This window comes from Lingula anatina, chromosome 2 (genome assembly GCF_051362555.1).
Source record: "Lingula anatina isolate TDL-2025a chromosome 2, LinAna3.0, whole genome shotgun sequence".
NCBI lineage: Eukaryota > Metazoa > Brachiopoda > Lingulata > Lingulida > Lingulidae > Lingula > Lingula anatina.
In genome coordinates this window covers 33970783-33979484 of record NC_141768.1, presented here as the reverse complement: position 1 = coordinate 33979484, position 8702 = coordinate 33970783, and the positions used below count along the sequence as shown (strand labels likewise).

At 35.3% G+C, this 8702-nt stretch overlaps 1 protein-coding gene across 6 annotated transcripts in view; it reads left to right on the top strand.

Moving 5' to 3' along the window:
• The first annotated feature begins 4 nt into the window (after positions 1 to 4).
• Positions 5 to 8702, top strand: part of LOC106177752 (ATP-binding cassette sub-family C member 9) — a 47291-nt gene continuing 38593 nt past the window's right edge. For 3 of the 6 annotated variants that reach the window (XM_087003757.1, XM_087003753.1, XM_087003756.1), the window contains exon 1: positions 5 to 229. The gene's annotated coding sequence lies outside the window, so the exon portion shown is untranslated. Of the gene's footprint in view, positions 305 to 8702 lie in introns of all 6 variants that reach the window. The other 3 variants (XM_087003754.1, XM_087003755.1, XM_087003758.1) reach the window with 2 other exon arrangements.

Below are 8702 nucleotides of genomic sequence, written 5' to 3'. Positions count from 1 at the left end.
ATGTATTATACGCAACAATTAAACATTTCATTGATACAAACACTAAAATGTGAACACTTGCTGATATTTATACCTCGCAATTGTTAAGTTTTTGAAAATAAGTTTTACCCATCTTGTCCCACATTTGCAGCGTACGGTTTTGAAAGGATATCTTGGTGTCAATGACCGATGCAGTAACTGCACCAGTAAGACCGCAAATGCCGTGTGACAGAAACATGCGTACTTTGAGGTAAATGTAGATATTTGTTGTATGTTTAAACTCTAGAGCAAATTGTGGATACTGTACATACTCGGTGTCAAAGAGGTACGTCATTTGCGGCACGCCGATACTATGAAAAAACGATTTTTAGTAGAGGCGACTAATTTACTAGTACTATATAGACTAGTCTTCTACTGTTGTGCAGTTGTATTAAACTGGAAGAGGTAGAGCTAGCCTAGGTATTCTCTCTGCCTTAGTGTAAGGCTTTACTAATAACACGGGTAGAGAAATATCTGATACTGAGGCAAGTAGTCCAAATAATTAATATATATATATGACTTATTTTTATAAGGTATGTTTTGCCTTCGTTGTTTGTTTTGGTACCATTAACTAGTAAGTTGAAACAGCTTAACTTAAAAAGTATTCTGTTCAGGATTTTGATAAAATTTAAAGATCAGTTAGAAATGGGCCAACTTGAAATTGTTTAGATTTTAGAGCTGTCCCATTAATATTGATTAGCAAATTAATTAATTAATTAGTAATTGGGGTTAAGTTGCTTTGATGAAAGTCTCTACTCCCTGTGTGATTACGTAGTATCCATGTTTATTTTTTTATATTATATTTATTAATTCATTCCGTTTCTTTATCTATTCCATATAACAGTTGTTAGATAAGATGTAGATGTTAGATAAGATGTCAGTTGGTTTTACTGAACAAGGTAGCACAAAGTTTAATGAGTTAACACTTCTATTTACAGTTTGAGATATGTACAGAATACATGTACTGTTTGTGCCCATTAATGCATGAAAAATAGAGGTGCACATAACTGTAAAATGACTTTCAGCTCACACCTCCATTGAAATACAGGGGCATTCCAATCTTCTGCTTACCTTTCACCTCCTAAAATCACATAGCTGAAAAGTCAACCAGTTCTGTTGTTGACAGCCCCATGAATAGTCTTAGAGTGCATTCCCATAGATTTTAGATCGATCTATCCCTGTGGGGAGTCTCACTAGATTACTGTCAGATTATCCGGCTTAAATGTCCGTCCTGCCTACTACAAGCTGTAAGGGAGTAATTAACTTTCGTGCCCGCTCGGCTGACAGCTATTTAGCATGAACCCCCAGGGAGTTAGGTCGATCTAGTTGGATCGATCTAATCTCTGGGAATGGGGTCTAAGATTCATCTGTTAGCTCTAGAGGCTTAAATGTCTGTCATGCCTACTGAATCAGCTAGGGGATAAAGATAATTACCCCCTAGCAGCTTTACTAGGCGTGGCAGACATTTAAAATCTGGTTACGCTGATAGCAATTTAGTGAGACTCTCCAGGGAGATAGATTGATCCAAATATCTGTGGGAATGGTCTCCATGAATAAACAAACAAGACTTTGTAGGTACTTCCACACAGACGGATTTATTCCTGGTTGAGAGCTGGGGCCTCCAGTAATACTGTATAGAAAACTATCTAATTTTAAGGTGGAACACAACCTAACATGACAGTCCTGTACATAAATAAAAAATAGAGAAGATACAAGGTTGACATTGCATGCTAACACCTGTCTGGCCATTACTCAGCTGTCTGCCCTGATACTGGCTTTAATTAAGGTGAAACTGACTAAATAACTTTTCATAAAAATTAGATTGTTATACTGTCATAAAATCATATACCTGGAAAACAATTTTGTTTTTTAATAACTTGCATTATGTTATGTACTAATACTTAACCAAGCCTTTTGATAAAGATGGCATTGGTGTTATCCTTAGAAAAATTGAATTTCCCTTGAAGGAAACTACATATACTAGCCATTGGCTGTGCAACTGTCTCACAGATCTGTTCCAAGCTATGTCGGCTTTGGTCCTCAGGTAAAATTAGAGAAATACAGGCTATGGGAATTTTCCATAAGTCATTTATGTGAGAAAAATTAAGTCTTAGCTGGACTTCATGAGTTACTGCATGGTTACTGGTTATGAGTTACTGAGATACCAAACTTAAGTTTATTCTTTAAAGAGTAACAGGGAACATAAAATTTTCAATCATAAATGTTTGGAAGATACTTGAAAATATAGTTGAAGTTCTCAGTTCTTTTCCAAATACAGAGGCAGAGCTTAGAATGTAAAATGCCTTTAATAGTCATTCAAAGCTAGCAATGTTGAAAATAATAGAAGTCTCATTTGCAGTGCAAGGCTCTGTCTGTTCAATGCTTTGTCTAAATGGAATTAAGAAATGCAACTCTCTGTACTGTAAATCAATTTAAAGCCAAACGAGATAAGTTCCTCCTAAAGTATACCAGAACCATAAATACTGTCAATACTGGAATACAGTCAATACTGGGGGATATCATGTGACACCAAAAGGTAGTGAAAAGAATGTAAATTTCTTTCTTGTCTCCAATTTAAATCCATAGACAATATAAAAGATACATTAGAATAAAGAATTCATATTGGTAAGGATAATATTATGGTTACACAATCAAATAGTACTGAAAACCACAATTTGAAATTAGTGTACTTCACTGCAATTATTTAATTTACAATTTAAAAAGCTATAGAAAACAAGAAGTGACAGTTTAATCACTATATTGTTTTATGTACTTTATCTTGCCACTGTTTAGGTCTGATTTATAACCGCAATAGTATGCGTGGATGAGCATAGTTTAATAATTAAATTATTCTTATGTTTTTATTAATTAGAGAGCCTGTAAATGTAAACCATTTCTTTGAGCTCAATAAATTATTATTATTATTATTATTATTATTATTATTATTATTATTATTATGTAGCAGGTGTGCTTCTATACGATGAAGGTTCAGTTTTTTGAAAGTGCACTATTCGAAAGGTTCACTACATGTATGATGCAGGTTCACTATTATGAAGCTTGGCTATTCTGAAATAGGGCCGGCATATAGATAGAGAACACACATGGAATAACTTTTAAGAAAATACACTTTATATAATGTAAAATAAAAATTGTTATAAAATTACATAATACATGCTCAAAATTAGTGGTAGCAACAGTAGCAGATGCTAGCGCTACTCGAAATTGTAAAACTGGGGCATAATGTTACCATGTTTAAATTTAGGTGTCAAAGCTTTGCTACCTGCTAGTAGGTGTTTCCTATAATACAACTCGTTGCCTGGCACTTTGTTGCGCCGATGTACACCCAAGAAAATTTCATTTTCCACAACGCGAATGATGAGTAGTAAGCTTGATAAAACAGAAGTATAGTTTTAAGCACTGCGCATACGCTGAAACCAGGGATGCTCTAAAGTTTATACGGGGCTGACTTTTGAATTACAAGGGTTGTCAATCATTCCATTTTTCCACCAAAGCATGTGGAGAATTGGGTACAAGCAACATCATGTCAAGGGTAAATTTGTTCATGTCGTGGGACCAAATTTGGACAGCAAGCCATGTTGGGCACTTCGTACTGTATACATTTCCCAGATGAGATCAAGCGTACATTGCACGCAGGAACCTTTTTCTGTCACAAGAGCACAGTTTAAAACTTCATACATGGATTGTTGTGTAAATGAAAATTGAGAGGCATGAAAATTGCGTAGTGACATTCTCATCCGAAAGAGCTAGCTCAGATAGAAGTCCAGTTTTCGGGTCAGATATCCCTAATTTGAAGCCAGGTTGCTTCTGACTATGCCATGTTTGATTATCATTTGATGAGATCAACCATACACAAATTTGCTGAGTTGCTTTGTTTGATAAAAAAGCATGTTCCTTTTGAAAATCATTATGATGAGATCATTTTTGAAAAAAGTAAAGCTGTAGAAATGTTTATGGAATGTGTCTCTTTATGTTAAAATGGAGTAGTTGTCTATTGTGTGCCTTAAATGTCTATTGGCCAGATTCACGGTCTTGTCATATAAGTGTATGTTGCATGAGAGTTAGTCAGGTTAACACTTTCACATTAGTTATAAAAGTAATTAAAAGATTTGTTTGAAGTTATTCATAAAATATACTCTTGTCCCTAAATATGGTGGTCATATCAGTGGAATAAAAATAAAAGATGCCTCTTGTTCTCTACGTGTTTGAATACAAGCACTGGAAATTTCAAGATGGCATCTCAAGTGGTTAAAAAAATTAATTTATGGCTGATCCCTTCCCAATTTCCAAAAGGGAGAAGTTGCCAATTAAAGTTTTGGTAAGAAACCTGTGTAATATTGTCAACTTAGCTTCTGTATAGGTTACATAATTTTATTTATATGCTACCTGTTACTTGTAAATGAAATAAATGTCTTTCATACCAGGTGTAAATACAATCTTCCTCTGTGATAGTTCATGTAAATTATTTGCAGCAGAATTGATACTGCATAGTATCACTGTTTTATTAATTTGATAAGAAAAATTCTAGCCCATTTTTATATTAAAGGCAAAAAAATAAGGATTAGACATTTATATGGCAAATAATAATAATAATAATAATAATAATAATTATCTTGGAAACTTCATTAATTTTCACATATTGGCCAAGATATATCCTAACAATAATTGTTGAGAAAAATCTTATGCAACACAAATATGATTATTATTTTGCTTCAAACATATCCCTATACAATGGTCTAACACTCTTAGCCTGTCTTTAAATTGTTAATGTAATATAATATGTCGTATAATAATTATTACCCAAAGTAAAAAAAAAACCGTAAGTCACAATTTTGGATTGAAGAATAAGGTATTCACTCTCATAAAGAGAACAGTTAAATATTTTGCTTTCTGTACGGGACTAGTATATATATATATATATATATATATATATATATATATATATATATATATATATATATATATATAATTAAGACTGGAATTTAATCCCCTGTTTGGTGAAAACAAAAACAACCTTCATTCAGCAAGTATTGTGAAGTGGAGCTTTTTATTCTAAAGACCTTATATTGAACAGAAATCTAAAATGGGTTTAGGATAGATCATGTGAATCATTGAATGGGAGGCATACTCTTCTCCAAAGAGGGAAAAAAAAAACATTTTGGATTTGGGATAAATTTGGATTGGTTTTTAATACCATGAGCATTTGTAGGAAGCTTTAGTTGTAATTGAATATGTGATTGTATTTCTATGTAGAAATTCAACCCCTGGTAATGGTCTTGCCAGATTAAGAAAGCCAAAGGTGCTTTCAAATGCCACACTGTGACCAGTTTCAAACTTGAGGAATGCACTGGACTGTGACTGTATGTAAAAAACTGTGAAATTTCCCTCTTTCCTGCTACTAGTAGATAGGACTGATTTTAGGGACCTTCCTTTCCTCAAAAGCAGTTCTTTCTTTAAGTCTGTGTAACAGGTTGGTTCACTCGACTTGATCTTGTGTCCATGTTTTACACCCCATTTCCATAGATTTTTAGATCGATCTATCCCTGTGGGGAGTCTCACTAGATTACTGTCAGCTTGGCCGGCTTAAGCGGCTGTCCCGCCTACTAAAAGCTGTAAGGGGGTAATTAACTCTGGTGCCTGCTCGGCTGACTGCAATTTAGCGTGAACCCCCAGGGAGTTAGGTCGATCTGAAACTTAATCTTTAGATCGATCTAAATCTCTGGGAAAGCACCCTAAGATGCTGACTCTCCTCTTCCAGTGGTGTCAGTTTTTTCATTGGAAATGAGATATGGGTGGTTGTTAAAAGGCGTTCATTATAAAACTGTGGGTGCTCTGTTTGAGCCCCTATGTATGCTGTTGTCTTCAAGTATAACCTGCATCAAAAAAAAAAAAAAGAAAGGGAAGTAAAAACTTGATGCCTAATCCTGTCTTAATAATGCCAGAGATCTATACATCTGCTTCAGGCCCACTTGCACTGCCTGATATTTGAGCTCCTTATGGATAGGTGGCTATAGTTTAACATGCTCTTTGTTAATTCTCAATGATCTACCTGGGTGAAGAGGTGTGGGGAATGAAATGTCTGACTGACGTATGTTTGAAACATATTAACACTTTCTGTGTATTGCAGGACTATCATCTTACCTTTGGTTGTGGTCACAGAGAGACATTGTGTATTCTGATTATTTGTGTCCATCTATGCTGTTGCTGATGCATTTGGCACCTGACACATTTGTTCCCCTATAACTGTAAAAGGACGTTTTGTTTTACTTGAAATTTACTAGATGGGTTTGTTTGGTAAAAAATTAAGTGGAGTTCAAATGCCCCCTTTCTCTTTAACCCCTGAGATGACCAAAATGTGCCTAAAATGATGGAGGAATTGTCATTTACAAGTATTTATTTTTAGGCCCCAGTACTGTAAGTATAATCAAGTTGTGTATAGACATGTTAATTCTGAGTGATTGGTTCAGGGTGAAATAAAAGCGTGGTGTGATTATTAAAGACATAGGGTTACTAGTATAGTATTAAAAGCCCCAAAAGTGCTGGATTTTTACATATATTATAATTACTCTAGAGATATATCCTTGCAAAGGCTCTATCCATTTTGTATGATACAGTATGAAATCAGAATTTTATACCATTTTCTCACAATTGTAATTGTTATTGAGCAGAAGACATCAGTGTTTGATTCTGTGTACATATATAGCTCTCAGTATATCATTTAGTATATGAGATTTTATTGATGTCATTCTAGGTATACATTTGTCTTATTTAGTAAACTACATGTATGACAGAGTTCAAGGGTGCTTTCCCAGAGATTTAGATCGATCTAAAGATTAAGATTTAGATCAACCTAACTCCCTGGGGGTTCACGCTAAATTGCAATCAGCAGAGCGGGCACCATGGTTAATTACCCCCTTACAGCTTTTAGTAGGCGGGACTGACGCTTAAGCCAGCCAAGCTGACAGTAATCTAGTGAGACTCCCCACAGGGATAGATCAATCTAAAAATCTATGGAATTGGGGTGCAAGTCACCATGTGCTGGTTAGGACCAAGTATTCAGTGCTACAAAGGGCAAAATAAAAATTAAGCTTTGAAGTCATTATTCACATTCAGTTAGAAATATCATAGTTCAGTTTTACAGCTTGTGATTGTTCCATAACATGGCTTTCTTAATTCAGAGACAGAAATCCTTCAGCGTTTCATTATGGAAAGGATATTTTGGTCCATGACCAGGATTCTCTAAGTTACATGTAGACAATGTGAAAATGGCAAAAGTAGAAGTAAAAAGCAATAATATTTTAGATTATTCAAACGCCAGGCCCAGATAAACATGGCACCAGGTGTAGAACTGCAAAACTAACAGTAAATTGTTTGAATAATTCCCTGAAATGCTTTGTATGAATTTTTTGTCCTAAATAATGGGATGTCTACCGGGTATATCAAAAAACAGAACTCTCTGACTTGCCATGTCTTTATATGAGATCAGAGCAGCCTATTATTATCCAGTTTTGATACCTACCAGCAAACAAAGTCTGACACGTTTTATGTACTAAGGCCACACTGATTTAATTTTATGGAAGACCTCCTCTGGAGACTCCAAAACTAATGAAAGAGGGAAAAAAAAACAGCTAAAGTAAAGGAATATTCAGATGGAAACGAACAGAACACAGTGTATCAAACAAACATCTTTATTCATGCTGAGAAGACTACAGAGTCAACAGCCATCTGCTTTATCTCATTGAATCAAACAAGAAAATATTAAAGAATCAGCTCTCATCTGCTTCATTTCTGTATTATTTAAACAAATGAGAATGCTGTAGATCCACTTTAATTAAGGTTACCACATACATCTCCCCCCCCCCCCCCCCCCCGTATACCCCCCTCTCTCTCTCCATTTTGCAGCAATACACATGTGCAAAAGGTTTGTTTTATGACAAAATCAGCAGGTTTTGTGGAAGATAAACGAGATTTAGGAAAACCCAGGGCTCCGTACCTCGAAAAGTTCGCTATGTTGTGCACGTGCGCAAGCGTCTCGATTCCATGGCCCCGTATCTCGAAATAGAATCGATTATGGAATCGAGACACATGTGCACGTGCGCAACATAGCGAACCTTTCGAGATACGGAGCCCTGGCTTATGCAGTATTTTGAGTGGGTATAGGGACAGCAGTCAGTTCCAGAGTTACAAGGAGGGAAAGAACACTTGAAAATAAATGCCCGCATGGATGCCTTCCATAAAATTAAATCAGATTGGCCTAAAAGATTTATTATGTAATTTATATAGTCTGGTGAACCAGATATTTACAGGGCAATGACTGCTGAATGCACACTCCTTTAAATTGACTGAATATAAAAAGCAGTAGAGTTCTTTAACCTTGAAGAAAATATCAGCTTAGTAACAGGATCCACCCCCTCTTTATAGAGATTGTGTCTGATGTCAGGCTTGTATACAGAATGCCCCAGACAGTGAGTAGTATAAATGGCCTGTCATAATGGCAGGTTTTCTTCTGTACAGTGATAGATTTAATGCCCATGAGACATATTTGTTATACAGCAGACATCCTGTTTGTTTTAAAGCACAGATCCAACCTGAGCTTGAGATAAAAATATGTTTGCAAGAATATGGCTACTGTATGTGAAAGTTGTAGTGTTACATTATAATATATA